The following is a 24,570-nucleotide window of genomic DNA, read 5'->3' on the forward strand; positions in this document are numbered from 1 at the left end:
TGGTTACCGACCACCGGAAGAAGCAGAAACCGGAAGCTGCTAGCAGAGCAGCTAGCTTGTTGTTACTCTGGTGTGTGAGGAGAATATTTGAGGCTCTGCAGTAAAAATGTCTTCACTTCAGTCTCTGGGAGAGTTGATCCGCTAAAGCGACTAACTGCTGCTGCTGCAGAAATCTTCTCACCAGGCTGTGGAAACTTTCTTCTCCTCCTCAACAACTTGGTGGAGTTCTTTCCAGAACCAGAGAAGATATTCTGCGGTCTTCGTGACAATCGGAGCTCCAGAATCAGGTTGTGGGCCAGAAAAGCTTTTCTCTAGACTTCCTGCCCTCTGGATCTGCTGCTGTTCCTTTGGCCAGAACCAAAGCGTTGGATCTTTAATCTCCTGCGTTGTTCTGAAGCAGCATCTTAATCAGCTCTCCTGCTTTGTTTCTGTTGCAGCTGTTAGCTAAACACGGCTAAAGAAAACCTGCTACCACTTCAGGATCATCCATCAGCTGGGACTGATTCCCCGTGTGTTCTTCACCACCTGGACCTGGACAGCATGGACACAGGTACTGGTGGATGAATGAATGAATATATGGTCAGTCTATGGTGGGACATTACAGTGAAATTATGAGAATGAGGTTCAATCTTTAAAATAATGATCTGTATATGTTTAGCACTACTGGGGTTCTAAAACCCCCCAAAGCTTTTTACATCACAACCAGTCATTCACTCATTCACACACTATTGTAGAACCTTGAAGATTTAGAGTGACTAGATCCAATGAACGATTTTGAAGCCAAGTATAGTGGTCATGTGACTCGTACTGATCCAAAGAATCTTTTGTTTTGAGGGGAGTTAAAGTCCCAAAGTCATTGTCACACACTGGTGAAGTTACGTCCTGCATTTGACCCGTCCCCATGAACAAACACTTAGATGTAGCTGCTGTCAGTAACAACCTTTAACTTTTAAGCTCTCAGCAGGCTAAAGCACTACAAAGCAAAGGAATCTTACAAATTAGCATCCAATATATAAATGTATATAAGTATATATATATATGTATGTATGTATATGTATATATATATGTATGTATGTATATGTATATACATATATATACATATATATATATATATATATATATATATATACGTATATTTATGTGTATATATACGTATATATATATACACACATATATATACATATATATATGTGTGTATATATATACATATATATACATATATATGTATATATATATACATATATATGTATATATATATATACATATATATATGTATATATATATACACATATATGTACTGTATATGTATATATATATACATATATATATATATATGTATATACATATATATATATATGTATATATATATACATATACAGTACATATATGTATATATATATATATATATATATATATATACGTATATATATATATATATATATATATATATACGTATATACATATATATATTGGATGCTAATTTGTAAGATTCCTTTGCTTTGTAGTGCTTTAGCCTGCTGAGAGCTTAAAAGTTAAAGGTTGTTACTGACAGCAGCTACATCTAAGTGTTTGCTCATTTTCCTTTTGACTGAATAGTACCTGATTTGATCTTGGAGACGTTTCTCCTCACATCAGCTTCAGATCTAAAGAATGATTTGTGAGTAGGTGTTGCGCTGACCTTAGAGGTGTGGCTGCCCCTCTCTATTTTTCCTCATCCTTTCTCTACATGCTGACTCCGTTGCGCGTTGACAGCGCGTGACCGCAGATGGAACCTGCGTGCGCTCCGCCGCGCGCCTCGCCAGGTGAGCAGAATTGAGGCAATTAAGAGCTTGTGCTCGGGGGAAATGAAGTACAGCCAAAATGTCTGCAACAAGCTTTTGCCTAGCGCGCGGCAGACTGAGAGGAGTGCAGAGCGAACACAAATGGGTACACTGTGAGGAGAAAGACTTTGATCTTGACGGGCTGTCGGTAAGCTCTTGGATTCACGTCTTTATATGGACTCTTTATCCGTCTGGGTGTGAATGGAATTTACTGAGAGGAAGTGTGTTAACGTCTGGAGTGCCAGAAATGACTGCAGGAATAATAGTAAATTAAGTTAAAGCAAGTTAAGGCAGAAAACAGATGTATTCATGTATTTAATTATTTGTCTGGTAAAATCAGTCTTTTTTCATCCTTGCTTCATTGTGAAATGATTCATCTCTGAATTAGCAGCCAGTACTTGTAAAAGCAGATAGAATAGTACTTGTCTAAAACTAGACGCCCAACTGAAGGTTACTAAAGATGCTGGTGTGTTCTCCTTGCTCTGTATTACCTGTAACAGCATTGAAGTTTATCTGCATGATTTAGTTACATGTTTATTTTTGTTATTTAAAGCTTTTCCACCTGACCGGTTCCTGAACCCGGACTGATCTCAGTACTGGTCAAATAAATTGTTCTGAGTGAAATCCAAAGTCTGCTCTTTCCAAGTGTCGGCACCTCACAGTGGAAGAAAACACTTGACAGTAGGAGGCTTAGAAGTTCTGGTCAGAAACAAACACGCTGATTGTGATGGAAGTTTTTATTGATCCTAAAGTAGAAATCTGTTTTTATCTAAATGAAGTTCATGTTCTTGTTCCTTTTCCCCACATCATGTAGCCGGTATCACTCGTGGTGTAAATATAAAGGTATGGTGGTCTGTAACATCACATGTCTGTGTTTCCTACAGATGTTCAACAGCTGGTGCTGGTTAAAGAAGAAGATCCTGAAGAACAGAGTGCTGGTGTGGACCAGCAGGACCCAGAACACCTCCACATAAAGGAGGAACAGGAGGAGCTCTGGACCAGTCTGGAGGGAGAGCATCTCTGTTTGAAGGAGGAGACTGAAGCTGCCGGGTCTCCTGTTACTGCTGCTTCTATAAAGAGTGAGGATGATGAAGAGAAACCTCTGGTCTCACAGCTTCATCAGCAGCAAATAGAAGACAGAGATGTTCCAACCAGCAGCTCAGCTGACCAGATGACCGCAGAAACTGGTGGAGGAGCAGGAACTAGCAGGAACCCAGATCTGAACCCTCATGAACAAACATCTGATTCTTCAGAGACTGAAGTTAGTGGAGATGATGATGATGATGATGATGATGATGTGAAACTGGACTCTGAGCTGTCAGACTCTGGGTCTGAAACTGGAGATGAAGATGATGACTGGAATGAGAGCAGGTCTTCTGAGTCAGATGGTAAGTCTGTCAACAAGTTCTTCACAAGTGGTCTCTCCAGAGACACGTGAGGGAGACGAGTCATCCAGCAGTCAGGTCTTCAGGCTGTTTGGTTCATAAGAAATGTGTTAGAGTGAAGCAACATGTAGACTCGTGCAGGAAAGTCCAGAAGAAACCTAAATCATTTAGTCATGATGACTGGAGAAAGGTTTACTACAAATGTAAACAAACAAATCACATGAGAGTCCACACATAGCAGCTGCTGTTCCAGAGTATGGGCCAGCCTCATCCCACCCATACTCTGCTTCTGGCCGCTAACAAGATGGCGCCTGTGTTTGGAATAGCCACAGGTCCGTTTTAGGGCTGCAGCTATCGAATATTTTTGTAATCGAGTACTCTATCGAATATTTTTTTCGATTAATCGAGTACTCTAATAAATTACCCTTTTGTATTTGTAAACCATTATATCAAATAGCATGTTATAATTATGAAAGACCTGTTAAAATGAGCAAGCAATTGCCAGTTATTCTTCAAGTTTTATTCAAAATTAGTTTTCAAAACTTCAGCACTTCAACTTTACTTCACAGTAAACAAATGGCTGTGCAAAAAATAAGTACACAACCTGAGCCGATTTTCCCCTCGTGCGAGAATCTGCTAGCCTGCAAGCCAGACAAAAACTAGGAGGATAACTGTTGAAGTAGCGCTGCGGGCGGCTGCGGCCCAAACAGAACCAGAACCGCTCACGGTGCATGCGCAAACAGCTCGCCGGCTGTTCCCTATTAACACACATCCGTTTTAATTTCAACACTTTTTTCTCACACAATAACAAGGATTGTCGAGAAAGCATGTTTGCCGTGGTTTTGTCAAATTATACTGATCACAAAACATTTATTTACTTTCTTTCGTTTTCCTCTCATAAATACCCGTGTCCTCCTGCAGCAATCCCGAAGGACAACAAACATCAATAACACAATAAAAAGTCCTACGTTTTGTGTAAAAATGCTATTTTTTAGCACATTTTAAGTCCGACGTGTTGCTACCAGACGTACGGTGTAAGCTGAAACAGTGCTACAAACGAAAAAGTCGCAGTGTCCGCAGAATATATAGAAATACAGGCTAAAAAGCATTATCTTGTAGAGGCTCTGAGTCCGCCTGCAGAAGTGACATTTACAGGTGCTGCAGCACGGAGGATGTGGTGTTGTGGTAGGCTAAATCCATTTTACAGTATTTATACTGGAGTACGTTTTCCGCCTAACGACGTGAAAAATGGTTCCACAACTTTGACATTTTCTGTCTTTTTCGCACTCCACCGGGGTCCACGTTGTCCGCCATGGCTTAAGAGAAAGTTAAGTTGCATTCGCTACTCGCGTGTGCAGTCCAGTGGGCATGTGCGTCACTTATTTCAGTCCGGGTGAAACATGACCACGGGCGACTGCAAAGCCACGAATTAATTAAATATGAATTAAACGAATCCTCGAGGCAGAGAATTTGACTCTAGGATTTTATGTACTCGAATTATTCGAGGTACTCGAGGAATCGTTTCAGCCCTAGTCCGTTTCCACATTCCCGCCTGGCCACGGGGCAGCGCCGTGTCTCCGTCCATGTTTCCTCGGGTCTGTTTATCCTGGTTCTTCAGTGGTTTCCCTTCCTGTTCCCTCCATGAGTGGACTTTACACACCGTGGATCTGACCTGCTAACTCCAGCTGTTTCTGCTTCTGGCAGGATCCTGGTGTTGGTACCCAGGGAGTCCAGATGCTGCAGGATGAAGTGTAGAGCCATGCTGATGGTGTAACGTGATGGAAGTGGTTACTTTTACTGAATGATCAATAAGATGTGATATTCCATCTAATTATAAATGATCAATCTTATTGGTCTTTGAATGTTTGATTTAGTACGACCTTAGGAACACACACTTCATATTAATTCAGACAGATTCAAGAATGTAGTTTATAAAAATTAGTTTCATTCTATATTTCTAAACTAATGATTACATGACTGTTAGGGATTGTATCAATAACCCAATACCTGCAGCTGGAGAGAGAGGAGAGACAATAAGCAGACAAGTCACCAAACTGCAATCAGGCAGAAGCTCAAGGCAACTGCCCGTGTGTGTGTGTGTGTGGGGGGGGGGGGGGGGGGGGGGGGGGATGCTTTCAGGCATAGAATAATACATTCAGTTAATAATAAACATAACATTTCCATAACATAATCCCTCCTGTTTATCCGAACAGGATAACCAAACAAAAAGAAAACAACAACACAAAGAACAAATAAAGTAAAATAATAAAGTAAAGAACAAATAAAATAATAAAACACGATAAGGCAAACACAACTGACAATAACATCAAACAGCAGTTTACAGATACAAGTGAGATAATGAAAATCAGTTAAATCGACGCCATCATAAACTAAAGCCGGGCGTACACTGTGCGACTTTTTCACTTTTTTGAGCCGATTTTCCAGTCGTTCGAGAATCCACGAGATCGGGGCGAGTTTTGCGCTGAGCGTCGTGTAGTGTACAGGGGGTTACGAGAGGCGATTAACACCACGTGACCAGCTGCCGACCAGCAGTCGGGAGGTCACACGGACTTCTGGCGTGTTTAATATTTCGCTCGTCCCTCGTGAGGGTATCGCACTGTTGAAGCGGCGCTGCGAGCAGCTACGACACAAAAAGTATCAGAACCGCTCACGGCGCATGCGTAGTCCTGCATCAACACCGCTCACCCGCTATTTCCCTAATAACACACGTTGTTCGTTTTTATTTCTACACGTTTTTTTACTCACAGAGATTGTCAAGAAAGCGTGTTTGTCGTGTTCGTGTCAAATTAAACTGATCACAAAACACAGATTTACTTTCTTTATTTCGTTTTCCTCATCCAACCCCCATAAATCCCCGTGTGTCCTGCAGCGCTCCCGAAGGACAACAGGCAAAACAAGACAAAAAAGTCTGACGTGTTGAGTAAAAACTGCTATTTTTAGCATATTTTTAGGGCCGACGTGTTGCTACCAGACGTACAGTGTGAGCACACGACTCGTGAGATCTGCTCTGCGAGGAAGTCGTACAGTTTGAGCTGAAGCTGAACGCTGTGAGTGAAAAAGTCGCACAGTGTACGCCCGGCTTAAAGAAGAGCTATTTCACACGTCTTGAAATGAATTTACTGTGATGCAACAATTCTACAATGTATAGCAGTTCCTGTAAAGAGATTGGGAAGGATTAGCAAAACCATATAATATACAGAAAACATCAGTAGAGTTTATTGAAACATCAGATGAATTTAAAGCTACAGGTCGCACACGACTGCTTCTGTGAATGAGGAACAGGTAGTATCAATTCATGCAGCTCTAACTATGGCAGAAGCTGAGGCAAACCTCGGGTCTCATTTATCAAACATTGCGTAGAATCCTTACTAAAGCCGAACTTAAGCTCAGCAAAAAAAAAATGTACTTATGCGAAGTAGATTTGTGACCTCTCAAACATGGAGTATGCACAGCTGCACACAATCTCCACTTCATAATCGGAGACTAACGAGAAAGTTTCTCAGCTGCATTTTAGTCACATTCCGCCCTGACCACGTCCACTTACTGCCATAAATAGTCAGTGCAAAGTGCCTTGTGGATCTCATGTATATACATAAGCCGGCTGTTGCAGCGCTCCACCAATGACATGGCGACCGTAGATCAAGGCAGATCAAGGAAGCGCTATTTCACAGAAGCAGAAATTGAGGTACCTGTGGGTGAGGGGGAGAAATGAAAGGAAGTGCTTTTGCAAAACAAATAAGAAAATCCACAGAGTGGCACAGCGTTGCTGGAGCCGTCAATGTTGTGAATTCTTCAGAGAGATCTGTGGCGTATATAAAAAAAATGGTCCAATCGGGATTCAATCCCCAGACTCCCGGGGAAAAGTCACATGTGCTAACCAGTCAGCGAAACGGAAATCTCCCTTAGCCAAGTAGCCAGGGCACATGATCAATCGGGTCACAGCGACATGACACTCACTGTCACAGACGCATGATGTTCTGTCTCAATTTGTCCCCCTGCTGATATTCTGCATTCTGTATTATGCGCTTCAGGCTGTGTGTGTATGTGCGCGCGAACGTGTGTGTGAGTGTGCGCGCATGTGCGTGTACGCTTGCATGTGGGGGGTCTTGTTCTGTGTGAAAACGAAGCAGTACAAGTGATAATGCTGCAGGATTTCATAATTTTATCTTCTCAGCAGCAGCACTGCAGGTGCTCTCCATGTCCAACATGTGCGTAAGCCAGGTCCTTAGTCAACTTAAAGTTGCGCACATTTTTCTGCTAAGTTTTCTTTCATAGATCCCAAAGTTTGCGTGGAAAGTTGCTTACGCAGTTTTCCGACCCCGTTTTGTGCATAAGCAAGCTCGACAAATGAGGCCCCAGGTGTTTTTCAACAAAGGGCTTGTCCGTGGACTGAGAATCCCGGTTGAAGAATAGGCTGGAACGGTTCGAGTTCTCATCCGTTGATCAGGATGGTTTCAGTCTTAAGTTGATGAGTTTCTTGAAGTCCAAGTCTGGAATGCAAGAATGGAGTCTGAGACGTGAAAGCGCACAGTTCAACTTCTCAATAGGGAGACGTCTGGGTCCATCCATGGCGTGTTGAGGTGGTTGTCCACCTGTCAGGGAGCTGATCTTGTCCCCGAAAAGTCCTTCTGATCTGTCGACCGTGAAACCAGGTTGGGGATTGGGTGCAGGTGATTGAAGTAGTTCTCCTTTTCCAGCGTCTCTTCTTCGCTGTGTCCTGTCGTAGTTGCGTCCAGGGGGTCTTCAGCCGAGGTGGGTACAGGTTACGTTGTCATGTAATAATAGTAATGTTAATGATAATAAATCTCACAACACGCAAAGTTGTGATTCTTTTTATTTATTTATTTATTTGCTTTCCTGAAATATTTAGAGTGTTTAGAGCTTTTAATCATTTAAATCTGTTAGATTGTTACTGGTAGCAGCTACATTTAAGTGTTTCAGTTTTCCTTTTGACTTTAGTGATGCTTCGTGCTTCAGCATGTAGGACTCTCAGTCATCCTGGACACCATCAACCTAAGAGATTTCATGAAAACATCTGGACGTTTCTGGTTATTAACTCTCATCCAAGAGACATTTTCAGCTCTAAACCTTGAGTTGTGAGCAGGCTTAGAAGTTGTGGTCAAAAACAATCAATCAAAGCTTTATTTATAAAGCGCCTTCCGCGAGAAGCCCAAGGTGCTGAACACGGTACATGAGAAATGTGAAACATGATGAATACATCGATAATAAAAGCAATTCAAATAGAGCAAAAGAGGTAAATCATTAAAGTAGAAGACAAATGGGTAAACCAAGGAATAAAGAGACCAATGAAAGCAGGGAAATAAAATCAACATAAAAGAGGGCCTGACTCAAACACGTTCAGGGAACACCAAGCAGAGGAGGTGGGTTTTTAGGCGACTCTTTAAGACTGGCAGAGATGGGGACAGCCTAACTGAGGGTGGCAACTTGTTCCAGAGTGACGGAGCTAGGACTGAGAAAGCCCGGTCCCCACGAGTATGACACCTAGAACGAGGGACAGTGAGCAGGCCTTGGTCAGAGGAGCGCAGAGCGCGTGATGGTGAATGCTTGTTCAGGAGTGTGGCTAGATAGGGGGGACCACCACCCTGGAAGAAATTGTAAACTAAACAAGTCTAGTAATTACAAAAGCCTGGAGTACCCGCTCCAGGTGGGCTCTCGACAGCATAGGCTTGATTTTTGTTCGTTGTCTCAGATTAAAGAAACTGGACTGGATCACCGAGTTGATGTGAACATCAAATTTAAGTCCAGCATCAATTTTCACCCCAAAACTGGTGACAACTGGTTTTGAGTAGGGAGAAAGAGGGCCAAGATCAACATAACGACCCACAGCCCTGTTGTTGGGGTTAAAAACAATGAGCTCTGTCTTTCCCTCATTCAGATGCAGATAGTTAGCCATTAGCCAAGATTTCACCTCGTTAAGAGAGGACACAAAGGACTGGATAGAGTGACCTTTCTCCTGACACAATGGAGAGTAAATCTGACAATCGTCAGCATAGAGATGGAACGCTAGGCCATTTTTACAATAATACCTAGCTGCGGACGTAGCCCCGGCCAAACACGCCCCCGGCCAAACACGCCTCGGCACACCCCCCACGCCCCCGGCCAATCATCCCCCCACCCCGACAAAACACGCCCCCCTTTTGAGCTACCCCCTAGCTCAATAACGGCGGCCCTCCCAGCGAACAACACAATTGAAAGAAAATAAAGAAATAGTAATAATGTAATTAAACAGACAGGACCCCAGGTTTAAATATGAACGTATGGATTTTTTTGGCCATCCCCAGTGAGATTATTTTTGTTTCTTGCATACACACTTTATGGCCATCCCCAGTGAGATTATAAAACACAGATACCACCAACAAATAATCAGTTGCCGTACAATAATCAGTTGCCGGACAATAGGCACAACATACCTATGCTTACTGAAGTTAGCAGGTGAGTAATGTATGTGCAAGTGTTTATTTTAAATGCAATAAAATAAAATATCAGAAAAAGTAATTAGTGGTAATCATTTTAATTAACCCCTTAAGCCCACTGGCCTCCATTTTTGGGAGCACGCCTCCTACAGCAGTAGTGGGTCTAAGTTCATACGGGTGAGTAGTTAATATTTATGTTACTATTTATGATTTTTTATTGCTTCGTTACAGTGAAAAGCTGCTGATTTGTAATTTTTAGGCATATTTACATGTGTATATATGCATTTCATATATTCTGTTAACAGGAATAATTGCTGGCCCTTTGACACAAAATGTATTGATTTAGAAATTACTAAAATATTTTGCATTAAGTATACAATTCACAAGACTAGTAAACTGGTATTGACCATACACTAATCTGTAAAGAATATACTGTAAACACAAAAGCAGAAAAGTTTGGCTTTAGAAAAAAAAGTTCTGACAAATGAAACAAACAGCAACAACTTTTATTGGCCTTACAAAAACTTTCCAAAAATAAAAAATAATAAATGCTACAGCCTCTTCAAAAATTCAGATGAGTGCAGAGCTTTTCTGATTTTTTCTCCGAGTATATGAGCAGTTCCATGGCATAGGACATCAGCTGCCTCTCACTAATGAGACAAAGAATAAATGGCAATTAGTAAAAATGACATTTACACCTAGAGGCTGTCATAAACAATGTGAAAACAATACATATAGGCATTAGCACTGTTCTTGTGTTTGTAGAATACCTCCGGGCTACCACATTGCCGTCGTGAGTTTGCTGCTTATTAGATGAGGAGTCATTAACGGTCAAATAAATAGCCTATTGTTACATTTATTTGGGCCAAAAGGATTGTATGTAGCCCATTAAAAATTATATTAAAAAATTTGTGTCCATAACATCTTCCCCCACTGCCAATAATGCTTAATTTTATATAAAAGTGTTTCAGAAAAAAATTACGAATGCGCTATCTATCAAACTATGTCTTAAACTTTCAAATTTCTAGTACAAAATCTTCGCAAGTTGTAAAAATATAAATCTGTCTTTACCTGAACCGTCATTCCCATCTGTTGCAACACGCATGCGAGTTCTCGTCTTCGTACGTGCACGCGTGTTTTGTACATAGGGGCGTGTTTGGCCGGGGCTACGTCCGCAGCTAGACCTTACTCCATGTTTACGAAAGATTGACCCCAGAGGAAGCAGATAAATGGCAAACAAAAGAGGACCAAGTTCCCTGCGGGACCCCCCAGCAGAGCCCCTCCCAAGAAGAGAAAACATCACCCAGTTTAACACCGAATGTCCTGTTGTGGAGATACGATCTAAACCAATCCGAAGCAGACCCTTTGATCCCAACCCATCGTTCCAAGTGATCAAGCAGAATCGCGTGGTCAACCGTGTCAAAAGCTTCCGACAGATCTAACAACAGAAGCACCACAGATGTACCCTGATCTAGTAATAGATATATATCATTTAAGACCCTCAGTAAAGCCGACTCTGTGCTATGGCCAGACCTGAACCCTGATTGGAAAACCTCAAACAGATCAGAGTCAGCTAAATGTGAGACCAGCTGCTGATAAACGACTTTCTCAAGCAGTTTTGACGTAAAAGGCAGGGTAGAGATAGGCCTGTAATTTTCAATCACAGAGACATCAGCACCAGGTTTCTTCAGGGTCGGCTGTACAACTGCTGCTTTCAATGCAGCTGAGACCACACCTGTGCTGAGGCTCCCATTGATAATCTGACCAAGTGAAGGGCCATGACACGGAAAGGCAGCCTTCCAGAGACGAGGCGGCAGAACGTCAAGTGGAGAGCCAGATGGCTTCTGCCTCGCAACAAGCTTACTCAGCTCAGAATAAGAGACGGTATTGAGGGAGCTCAGGGTGGGTGGTGATGGAGGAACTGGAACAGAGTCAACAGAGTTACCAGAAATAGCTGCTCTAATGCCTGACACTTTATGAACAAAGAATTTGTGAAGATCTTCAGAGTTTCCAGCAGCTGTAGGAGACATGAAGCTAGGCTCCTGATACACCACAACTGAGTTCAGTGTTTTGCAGTGAATCTTGGGCTGAGTTTGCTTCAATGATGTCTGCAAAATATGCAGTTCTGGCAACCCTCACTGCATCCTGATAAGCAACCAGAGATGCTCTGAACAACTCACGCGAGACCTGTAGGGCATCCTTTTTCCACTTTCTCTCTGAGGATCTACACGTCCGCCTACAAGCCCGTGTGACATCAGAGAGCCAAGGCTCCCTCCTTGGCCTAGACTTGCAAAGCTTGAGAGGGGCAACCACGTCCAGGACCTGATTACAAAGTACATCAAAGTGTTGTGAATAGTGTTCAGTGTTAGATGGATCTGGGTTAAAGGTCTCTAACCTTACAGACATACAGTCCACAAATTTTGCAACAGTTTCTGCATCAAGGGCTCTGAACCTAGTAGCTGGTGCTTCACACACAGGGACAGGACATGGCAACGTAACATCACAGAGTATTGGAGAGTGGTCAGAGAACACAGGAGGCAAAGTCACAAGGTTCATGACAGGGAGACCAAAAGAGAGAACCAGGTCCAGGCTGTGACCCCTGGCATGAGTTGGGGATGATACCCATTGAGTTAAATTGAATGAATCTAGCAAATTCAAAAAACCTTTAGCAAGCACATTGTCAGGACAGCAGATATGGATGTTAAAATCACCAAAAAGTAGGACATAGTCATATTTTAGGATACAGTCTGCCACAAGATCACAGAAATCATTAAGGAAGATAGAGTCAGTCTTTGGAGGGCGATAAATCAACACGACGAGCAGGCGGGGGGAGATGCACAGTTCAAATAAGCACAGTTCAAGGGAAGAAAATGACATGGTGGGTGTAAGCTGTTTACAAGGAAAGCAAGAAAAAACAACAACCAGCCCACCACCTCTTCCCAACGATCTAGGGTTATTAAAACAGGAGCAGCCAGGTGGTACCAGCTCCAGCAGGGCGCTTGAGTCACCAAATGGGATCCAGGACTCACAGATGCACAGAAAACTCAAGTCATGTTGAATAAAAAAATCCAGAAGAATAAAAGTTTTGTTCTGCACAGACCGGGCATTGACCATACCAAACCGGGTCTGCGGCGGGGCCGCAGCACCAGGATCGCGCATGGGCACCATCTCCTCCAGCTCAGAGCCCGTAACCAAGTGCAGATTCTCCCCGCAAACCCCACTCTGGCTAGATCCTCGAGCCGAATGGCTGTGGCGCGGTGCCAGTTCACCCTCAAAGCTGGCCAAGTTCACAAGGCAGGGCACAGAGTAATCCATCAGACGTCTCTGAGCCACCGGGTCACAAGCTGGGCCGAACTGGACCAGCCGCTTCTTCAGGGATCCAGGAAGTCCAGCCCAATGTCTCACGCGCCGCTACCTCGCTTTCCCCGTCTTCTACGATGCTTCTTTCTCGAGCTGGGGCGGACAGAGGGCCGACACATCATGACTGCGCATGAAAAGCGCTTTAGAAATAAAATTTGATTGATTGATTGACTGGGGAGTAGAGAGCACACGGGCAGTCCAAACAGCAACACCATCCGTGAGGTTCCCAGTGCGCAGCACCCGCTACATCAACAGGAGGACGAAGCCTCATAGCACAGCTCGATCATAAGTCACCAGAGAAGCCACACCATTCAAAAAAAGCATCAGAGACAACAAAAATGCAGAAAAGCCAATAAAACGCAAGGTTCCATTGCGTGAATCTTCACCTAATGCAGCAAATGTGAGCAGAACTGGAAGAAATCTAGGTCACAGCCCTCATTTGAAGACTTGAGGTCTGCATGGTGTTCCTATCAAATGGCTGTATAAAAGGCAAAATCCACTTTTTTTATCTGATATTATTAGCTCTAATGAGCATAACCTAAGAGTACTATTTTCTACCGTGGATGAGATTTTAAATCCTTCATGTGCAGGTGGACTTAAAGCCTCTTCGACTACTGCTGAGAGGTTTCTGACATAATTTATAGGCGAAACTGAAACTATTCAAGCTCAAATTCCCCAGCAATTTAGTTTTATTGATGAAGACATCTGTTTTGATTCAACTACTTAGAATTCTTTTGACTCTGTATCTCCAGATATGTTGGATGAAATTGCTGAAAGGATGAAACCATCCAGCTCTGCACTCGACATCATTCCATCCTCTATTGTTAAGAACGTTTGGCCAGCTATTTCAAATATGGTTGATAATGTAGTCAACTCTAGTCTGCAGTGTGGGGAAGTTCCAAAGAGTCTGAAAAGATCTGTAATCAAACCCCTTCTTAAGAAACCCGGTCTTGATGTCTCGATATCATCGACCTATTTCTATGCTGCTATTTCTTTCTAAGGTTCTCGAGAAAGTCGTTTTTAAGCGATGGGTTGTAATTTTCTCCAGATTACTGAGTCTAAAACTGAGTTGATTATGTTTGCACCAAGTGGTGCTCCACAAAGGATGTTGTGTCTAATTTGGGTGTTAAGACTGATTCTTAGCTGAAATTTGATGTTCAAGTCAATAATGTGGTTCAAGTATGCTTTTTTCACCTAAAGAATCTTTATATGTCCTTTTTGATGAGGAATCGTTTTGAGAAGCTTATTAATGCATTTAATGCATTTTGTTTAGACTACTGCAATAGTCTTTACTTGGGTGTTGATCATGGATGTATTGCTAGGCTGCAGCTAGTTCAAAATGCTGCAGCCTGTCTTTTGACTGGCACTTGTGGACATGATCATATCACACCAGTTGTTGCTTCTCTGCATTGGATCCCAGTTCAGTTCTGTGTTCAATTTAAGATTTTGGTTCTGGCCTACAAATGTTTAAATGACCTTGCTCTTAGCTCTTTATCAGGAATTCTAGTGCCAAATGTCCCATCTTGTGGATTAAAGTCAGCTGACCTACTGAGCAGAACTAACTGTCATCACAAGATGCTGATCTAGCAGCAAGATGCTCATTATTATTTTATGGGTTATAGATGAGTGTTGATGCTCTGTGTTTTTATTCCTGCAGCGAGCCTTACAATCTCACCTCACTCCACCCACAGTTTCTTCTTATAACACATATTACATTTGCTGTTTTGACGCATTTTAACGAGCTTCCTCCGCGCCATGATTTCGTTGTAGGATACAAACTTTACAGCACTAAAGGTTTGGCAGATATGTTTATTTACATTTTTGCCGCTGCACGCTTTCAGTGTTAGAGAAAGGAAGGGAGGGGCCGACTCGATGCTGCTGTCAGGGTATCTCTAGGCTCCACAGTAGCAGCGACGGACGGCTGGTTTGACCGGCTCTGAGAGGCGTTAATTAGAATTTGCAGATAGTGTTTTTTTCCTTCTACCAATCACATAGTGATGTCTGGACTTAAAAGCAACTCATTAGATTCATAGTTATTTGTAAAAGCAATGCATTACTATAAATAGTAATGTGTTTACCAACATTGGTTATTTATATTACTGATTGCAAAAACACCCCTAGGTATTTTGTCTTCTCTTTTTACTGAATATTTTTATTTGATATATTTCTGCTTGGTTTACTGCAGATTCAAGGAATAGAGGGGAGACGGATGAGAAACCTCTGCTCTTACATTTCCACAACCATCAAATGAAAGACGGAGGTGTCCCAACCAGCAGCTTGGCTGGGCTGATGACAGCAAAAGTTGGTGGAGGTGCAGAAACTAGCAAGAACCTAGATCTGGACCCTAATGAAAAGACATCCGATTCTTCAGAGATTGAAGTTGGTGGAGAAGATGAAGATTATTTGAATCTAGACTCTGAGCGTTCATACTCTGGACCTGAAACTGGAAACAGAGACCATGGCTGTAATGAGAACAAGTCTTCGGAGTCAGATATTAAGACAGTCAACAAATCATTTAGCTGCCCTGTGTGTGGTATACAGTTCCTCCACAAGTGGTCTCTTCAGAAACATGTGAGAGTGACAAGTCATTCAGCAGTAAAGTCTTCAGAGTGTTCGGTTACTACAAAATGTGTGAAAGAGAAGCAACATGGAGGCTCATGCAGAAAAGTCCAGAAACAACCGAAATCATTTAGTTGTGATGCCTGTGGGAAAAGATTTAGCCAAAAGCCCAGTTTAACCCATCATATGAAAGGCCACACCGAGCAGAAGCCTATTGCGTGTGACCTCTGTGGACAAAGATTTGGCCATAAAAAAAGTTTAAACACACACATAAGAGTCCACACAGGAGATAAGCCTTTTGCCTGTGAGCTCTGTGGATACAGATGTACCCAAAAGGCAAATTTAAACAATCACATGAAAGTCCACACAGGAGAGAAGCATTTTGCTTGTGAGCTCTGTGGTCAAAGATTTAGCCACAAAAATAGTTTAAACGTCCACGAGAGTCCACACAGGAGAGAAACCTTTTGCCTGTGAGCTCTGTGGTCAAAGATTTAACCGTAAAGATCATTTAAACGGCCACATGAAAGTCCACACAGGAGAGAAGCCTTTTGCCTGTGAGCTCTGTGGTCAAAGATTTAGCCATAAAAATAATTTAAACAAACACATGAGAGTCCACACAGGAGAGAAACCTTTTGCCTGTGAGCTCTGTGGTCAAAGATTTAGCCGTAAAGATCATTTAAACGACCACATGAAAGTCCACACAGGAGAGAAGCCTTTTGCCTGTGAGCTCTATGGATAAAGATTTAGCCCAAAAATAGTTTAAACACACACATGAAAGTCCACACAGAAGAGAAACCTTTTGCCTGTAAGCTCTGTGGACAAAGATTTAGCCGAAAGACACATTTAAAGAGACATACGAGCATCCACACAAGACTCTAGGGATTTATTTAACTGTACTTCCAAAATTACTATTTAGTTTTTTTACAACCTTAATATTAGTCTTGTACCTCTGCTCTACTGTCGTTGATCAAGTCCGTACTCGGCCCTTGAGCCACCTCTTCTTTTGATTTTCTTTTTCAAATCTCCTTTGTTTTTTAAACTCAGATCTTAACCAAACATTTGAGATGTTCATTCATGAATTCTGAATACAAAAAAACATTACTTAAAGATTAAGAAAAAACTGTTATACCCTCCTGTATTTAAGAAACAGACAAGACAACGGGCCCATGATGGTTGTAGTACATAACCCACTGTCGGCAACAAGATGGTGCCTGTGCTTGCCTTAGCCGCAGTCACCGGCCACTTTTTCAAACTTTTCTCCACTAACCTCCTCTTTTCCACCTTGCTCCTGTCTGCGATCCTCTTCAGTAGTGTCCCTGCTACCATCTCCTATGATCGCCAGACACTTTTGTCCTTCCGTTCGTTCACGATCGCCCAAGATGCACCGGGGACGTACCTCCCTGTTTGTTTATCTGAGTGGCGCACTGGCCTGGAGCCAAACGACGGTCCCGACCTGCGCGCCTCCAGCGTGTTTGTCCGGTCTCGGGAAAACGTCGGAGGAAAAGAGGTAAACGAGCAGGAATCCAGGTGAGAATAAGACTTCTCTTAAAGCGTGGTTTATCTAGTAAACATCGGCGTGATCTTCTAGCTTCTCTTCCTTTGTTTGGTGACCTGAGCGCCACTTCCGCATTCCCGCCAGGCCGCGTTGCGGCGCGGTTCATCCGTCCAAGTTTTTTAAGGTCGGTTTATCCTCATTCCTCAGTGGTTTCTCCTGCGGTTCCCTCCATAAGTGGTTTTTATAAACACCGTGGATCTAACCCTGCTAATTTACGTCCACTAACTCCAGCTGTTTCTGTAGCTTCTAATTCCTCCGTCTTACTCAGCATGGGACTATTAAATACCCGCTCTGTTAACAATAAGTCCTTCCTGCTCAATGATCTAATTCTCTCTAAAAACCTGGATTTTCTGTTTCTGACTGAAGTTTAGCAGCAAGCATCTGATTATTCTGGTCTGACTGAACTCTGCCTGAGTGGTTATTCTTTTCTTAGCCAGCCCCGGGGTTCTGGTCGTGGTGGAGGCCTAGCTGTTGTTTTCAGAGACCATCTTCCATATAGCTCTCCAACCTCTGGTCACTTTGCTTCCTTTGAACTGCAGCTGATTAAAGTTGGGCGTAAGGACCCGTTCTACTGTGCTGTGGTCTATCGTCCACCTGGTCCAAACAGTTCTTCCCTTCAGGAGTTTAGTGACTTTCTATCCTCCACTGTGAAGCTGTCCAGACTGGTGATTGTTGGTGACTTTAACATCCACGTTGATGATCCCTCTGATCACTTTGCCATGAATTTCTCCAGCCCTATGGACACCTTCGGCTTTACCCAGCATGTTTCTGGCCCCACACACACCAGGGGGCACACTCTGGACCTTGTTTTTACCCGAGTCTAAATGCTGACAGTGTTAGTCCTGAGGACGTTTATATTTCAGATCACCATTGCATCTTCTTTAACTTGTCAGTTTCTGCGTCCCCACCTCCTGCTCGCCATCTGGTTAGTTCTCGTTTTCTTAATGAGAGCACAGCTAGCAATTTTTCTGCTGCTTTTGATCCACCCTGTTCTTCTGATAACGACCCAGATTCCTTAACTTCTTAGTTTAACTAGCACTGCCTCTCCATTCTGGACAACATCTGTCCTGTCAGAACCAGATCAGTTCCTGCAGTGAACCCTACTCCCTGGTTTAATGACAGCCTTCGCAGCCTGAAGTGCCAATGCAGAAAAGTTGAGCGTTTGTGGAAGAAAGCCCATCTCCACGTCCATCTGCTGCACCTAAAGTATCTTCTGTCATCCTTTAACTCTGCAGTCAGAGATGCGAGAGTTTCCTATTTCTCCAACCTGGTGTCCCAGAGCAAAGGGAACCCCAAGGTGCTGTTTAACACCATCAGCAGCATCGTCTCTCCTGCCTCTCCTACAGCCTCCATCCACTCTGTTGCAGACTGTGAGAACTTTCTGTCTTTCTTTGTGGACAAAGTCAATAAGGTTAGATCTAGCATCTCTCCTTCAGCCTTATCGCTGCCTCTCCCGACTCCAACTTGTAACTTAAACGTTGCCATGATTGAGTCATAGCACTCCAAGAAAAAGGACCGTTCAGCATGAAAATTAACCACATTCCCTTTATTTCTGATGACACAACTTAGCACTGCTGGTGAACCATTTTTTTCATGTATTTTTTCAGCTTTTTTATTTTTATTGCCATTATCACTGATAAAAGCTGTGGGTTTATTCATTTGTGAATTAATTAAGCAATACAATACATAGATCTCCTCCGACATAAATTTCAGTGATTTTTTCATATCATCGCCACCTTCTGCTGTCAGTCCCTTCTTTGGACCCATTTCCGCGGTGCTGAGAGGTTCGGAGAAGAAGTTCTGTTGGTGATGTTCTAAAGGCCCGCTCGCCAAACAACTCAGGGCGTCTCCTTCTTCACCCCTCTTCCTCCTGTGTGCTGTTTGCAAGTGACGACGATGAGTGGAGGCCCATTTCTTCAGGTGTTTCGTAAAACACGAGACAATTATAGAATCAGTTACTGGGTTTCTATCTAACATCTTTGACAAGAGTCTTTTGTTCCAAAGCAGGTCTCTAGAAACTTTCTTATAAATCTTCTTATAGATTTTGGATGCATTTTCGGGGTGAATAAAATCGTTTTGACCTTCATCTTTAACTTCAGCCCAGATCTTGTTGAAAAAATACTCGTATGTGTCTTGATGGAACTCAAACGTGCAGCCTGACGGTGCTTCTGAAGCAGCCTTCGTAGTCCCTTTCCTGACAAGTTCACTGACAAGTGTGTGGAAACATTCATTTGCATCTCCAAACTGCTTAAAGCTCTCTTCACACGACGACAGCTCTGAATGACCGCTCACAGAAAGATCCCCTGTTTCTTGGCGCTGAAACAGTGACTCTAGTATAATTTGTGACGGTAGATCCCCCGTCTCTAAAAGCTGCTCTTTACCGTCTCTTATGTGGGCTAAAGGTGACAGATTTGCATCTTCTACCGTCTCTGATGACGGTAGCGGAGATCTGCAGCTCGGTACTTTAATGGTTTCAGACAAGATGCCATCCTCTGGTAGTGGAACCCCTGAAAACTCGTTGTTTGAAACTAAATTCACATCATGTGAAATGAGTGAATTTTCAAGAAATTGCATGTTAGAAACTATTTTTTCATCTGTGTGTTCTTCAGGCATAGAGTTGTCGCGTGTTTTTTCTTCTAATTCCTCTAAGACATCAGATCTTTCTGTGAGTATTCTTTTTAAAGGCGTAAATGTAATCCTTATACGTTTAAGGACAAATTTTCTCAAACGTTTTTCGTCCATAGGATTTGTCTTCCATTCTTCTTCCACCGCAGGCCAGATTTTGTCAAAGTGATACTTGCATAAGCCTTCTTCTTGCTCAGGTGACAATCTAGCTAATTTAGCAATCCTATGTACTATTTTGCGTACATAGTTAGCGACATCAGTTTTAGGATAATCGTTCATCTCATCACTGCTCTGTTCACCCATCACAAACAAATATTTTACGTTGTCTCCAACTTGAGGAAGTGATTTGACATATTTTTGGTTTTCCATCGCCTCCTCCTCCTGGGTTTCCTGATTTTCCATCTGCATAGAGGAGACTGAATCCTGGTCTAGCTCCACAGATTCAGAGCGATACATTTTCGTCGATTTTCTCTTAAAAGCGTTGGACACGGCTGTCCCTACAATTGAAGAGAACTTTCTGATACCAAATTTTACACGGTGTTTCTCCAGCTGTCGTAAAAACATTTGAATGAATTCATTATCCATTACTGGGCGTTTCTCCAACAAAGCGTTCAATAAGTGTCCTTCACTGCAGAACATGGCTTTGCGAATGTCACAGGAAGTCCTTTTGAAGGTTTTGTCAAAATTGTCTGGGGTGATAGAGAACTCATGTAGTTTAGTCTCTACTGCATCCCAGATTAAGTCAAAATGATAATCATAGATTTTCTCGGTGTTTTCTGACCAATCCTGAGCCCATCGTGTTGCTTCATATTCAATTGTGTTTCTCAAAAGTTCACTCACAAATGCTTTTGTGACGTCCTCTTTGCTAACACTTGAATCCATTTGATATCTTCTGTCTTCACAACTGAGAGGTTCGGAGAAGAAGTTCTGTTGGTGATGTTCTAAAGGCCCGCTCGCCAAACAACTCAGGGCGTCTCCTTCTTCACCCCTCTTCCTCCTGTGTGCTGTTTGCAAGTGACGACGATGAGTGGAGGCCCATTTCTTCAGGTGTTTCGTAAAACACGAGACAATTATAGAATCAGTTACTGGGTTTCTATCTAACATCTTTGACAAGAGTCTTTTGTTCCAAAGCAGGTCTCTAGAAACTTTCTTATAAATCTTCTTATAGATTTTGGATGCATTTTCGGGGTGAATAAAATCGTTTTGACCTTCATCTTTAACTTCAGCCCAGATCTTGTTGAAAAAATACTCGTATGTGTCTTGATGGACCTCAAACGTGCAGCCTGACGGTGCTTCTGAAGCAGCCTTCGTAGTCGCTTTCCTGACAAGTTCACTGACAAGTGTGTGGAAACATTCATTTACATCTCCAAACACCTCATAGCTCTCTTCACATGACGACAGCTCTGAATGACCGCTCACAGAAAGATCCCCTGTTTCTTGGCGCTGAAACGGTGACTCTAGTATAATTTGTGACGGTAGATCCCCCGTCTCTAAAAGCTGCTCTTTACCGTCTCTTATGTGGGCTAAAGGTGACAGATTTGCATCTTCTACCGTCTCTGATAACGGTAGCAGAGATCTGCAGCTCGGTACTTTAATGGTTTCAGACAAGATGCCATCCTCTGGTAGTGGAACCCCTGAAAACTCGTTGTTTGAAACTAAATTCACATCATGTGAAATAAGTGAATTTTCAAGAAATTGCATGTTCGAAACTATTTTTTCATCTGTGTGTTCTTCAGGCATAGAGATGTCGCGTGTTATTGTTTCTAATTCCTCTAAGACGTCAGATGTTTCTGTGAGAATTCTTTTTAAAAACGTAAATAAAACCCCCTTGAAGCATTTCATGACACATTTTCTGAAACGTTTTTCGTCCATGGGATTTGTCTTCCATTCTTCTTCCACCGCAGCCCAGACTTTGTCAAAGTGATACTTGCATAAGCCTTCTTCTTTCTCAGGTGACCATCTAAGTAATTTAGCAGGCCTATGTACTGTTTTGCGTACATAGTTAGCGACAGCAGTTTTAAGATAATCGTTCATCTCATCACTGCTCTGTTCACCCATCACAAACAAATATTTTACATTGTCTCCAACTTGAGAAAGTGATTTGACATCTTTTTGGTTTTCCATCGCCCCCTCCACTTCCTGGGTTTCCTGGTTTTCCATCTGCATAGAGGAGACTGAATCCTGGTCTAGCTCCACAGATTCAGAGCGATACATTTTCGTCGATTTTCTCTTAAAAGCGTTGGACACGGCTGTCCCTATAATTGAAAAGAACTTTCTGATACCAGATTTTACACAGTTTTTCTCCAGCTGTCGTAAAAACATTTGAACAAATTCATTATCCATTACTGGGCATTTGTCCAACAAAGCGTTCAATAAGTGTCCTTCACTGCAGATCATGGCTTTGCGAATGTCACAGGAAGTCCTAATGAAGGTTTTGTCAAAATTGTCTGGGGTGATAGAGAACTCATGTAGTTTAGTCTCTACTGCATCCCAGATTAAGTCAAAATGATAATCATAGATTTCCTCCTCGGTGTTTTCTGACCAATCCTGAGCCCATCGTGCGCCTACATATTCAATTGTGTCTCTCAAAAGTTCACTCACAAATGCTTTTGTGACGTCCTCTTTGCTAACACTTGAATCCATTTTAAATATTATGTCTTCAAAACTTGTCTCCAAAGAACAGAATTTATTCCAGGTGCTGAGCCTTCGCCTGTCGCTTATAAAGTGTAAAGAGTTGATCCCTCGAGAGGACGTAACTCCTTTATGACGTCACGATGCCTTTGATTACGCGATCACAACACTACTACACCCTTGCTTCCAAAGTTCAACTGCACAGACGTCGACGTCGTAGACGGACGTTAACGTAAACTGACGCGGACGCTGGCAGACCTTAATTTATGCCCGGTGTTTTTTTTTAATTAATTTGTTTATTTTTAATAAAACTGGGTATCTGTACACAGCATAGAAATAAAGCACAAAAGTACAAAACAAACAAAGGGGCAAAAGTACTAAAACATTGTTCAAAATTTAAGAATACAGAGCACAATCACAGAATAAATGGGGAATTATTACCAATTATCTAAGTTAAATTTTTCAAATAACTTCCAAATTTTTATGGCTTTTAATCTATGTTCGGTGTTCTGTCTCCCTGCTGGTGTAACCCTGGTTAACATAGCTCCCAATAAATAAAAGCCTGTTAATAGAAACAGTCAAAAGAAATATATTACAGGTTACAAATAGTCAATAAATGGATCTTAATGGTTAAAACGACTCATTAAAAACATCAGTAGTTTTATATTTATTTTATTTGTGTTTAAAAACATGTTAAAAGGTTAATAACTTGCAAATTCATGGGTTTTAATGTTAATTCAGAAAAAAAAGCAAAAATATCTGTTCAGACTCTTAATTTGAAGGGCACGTTGCAGCGTGACTCATGATCCGCTACAGCCAACCGGGTAGTTCTTTCACTTTGGCGCTGCGGAGGAAGAGATGCAGACAGTCCTTGTGGAGCTGCTGCGTAAATGAGAAAAAATATATATTAAATACCAACGTAGAAGTCCACATAAATCCATTTTGAGACTCTGGAGAAGGTATTTCTGTTTCCTTACCGGCTGTGCCTTGGTGATGTTGTGAACATAACTGAACGGGACTTGGTGAGTTCAGTAACTGTATTTTATTTGATAAAAGAAATGTTTTGTTGTATTATATTGCTAATTTCATGTAAATGGAAAGCCCAGGTAGCAGATTTCTGTTGTTTAATGTTATAATGGTTGATTTCAGCATTGAATTTGTGCTTACTCGACACAGAGGCGGTAGTTCATAGGCCGTTGATGTGTTTTCAGGGCGCCATGTTGGCACCACCTTGTTGAGGACTAAATGAGCTAAAAAAAACAGACTTTTACTGTTACCTAAGGGCTATCTGTGTGTTATTTTTAAATGTTTATGCACCTTATTCTATCGTTATGGTAGGCCATTAAGGTTTGGACCGGGAAATGCTGAGCTAGAACCGGAGTTGGATTTCCTAAGCGTGAAACAAGATGGCGAGCCGCCCTCGGACCCCTTGAACTGTGCGTGTCAGAAGGAGAAAAACTCCCCCTGCTGGACGTTGCGTTCTTTCACTGGAATCTGGTAGGATTTATCCATACACCTCTGCAGAAGAACGCTGGACTCACAAAGCACGGGATAACCATTCAGAATAATTCTGGGATTTATGGTTAAAGGAGAAATACATTTTTTGTTTTGTTTTTTTTTTTGTTTAAAGGGTTTGTTCAGCCTTTTGCTGAATTGTTTTAAGTTTTTACATTTATGCTGTTTATTTTTTTTTTTGGGTCAACCACACATTTTAATGCTGGCATGGTATTAATAAAAATGTAAATTTTGTGGGTGAAACCAAATAGGAAATAATTGAAATTTAAAGGTGAACTAAACCAAAATTACATTAAATTTTGGAATTAAAGAACTAAACTAGATTTAAAATAACACAGTGTTAACTTAAATAGATTAAAGAACAAACTTGAACTTAGAACTTGAAATTAATAAAACAACAACCTAGGTTGAAAATAGCATCCTTTTAAAGCCAAATTAAAGGTTTTGAGACAAATAGGATAAACGGGAACTACTGGACAAAAAGGGGAAAACTAAAATATCTTATTTCCCTGGTGTTAATTGTTTTATGTGTATTGTGAATTGTATGTCAACTGTCTATTTTCTGTTTTTTTCTAAAAATAATAAGCCGGTGATTTAAACTTATTTTCTGGTCTGTGGGTTTTTTATGACAAGTCACCTTCATACTGCTCTAGTAGTCGAACCTA

At 41.9% G+C, this 24,570-nt stretch overlaps 1 pseudogene; it reads left to right on the forward strand.

The window, feature by feature from the left end:
* Positions 1–24,508, forward strand: LOC129167244 (gastrula zinc finger protein XlCGF26.1-like; annotated as a pseudogene).
* Positions 24,509–24,570: the final 62 nt, after the last annotated feature.

Source organism: Nothobranchius furzeri, chromosome 7 (genome assembly GCF_043380555.1).
Source record: "Nothobranchius furzeri strain GRZ-AD chromosome 7, NfurGRZ-RIMD1, whole genome shotgun sequence".
In the NCBI taxonomy this organism is placed as follows: Eukaryota; Metazoa; Chordata; class Actinopteri; order Cyprinodontiformes; family Nothobranchiidae; genus Nothobranchius; species Nothobranchius furzeri.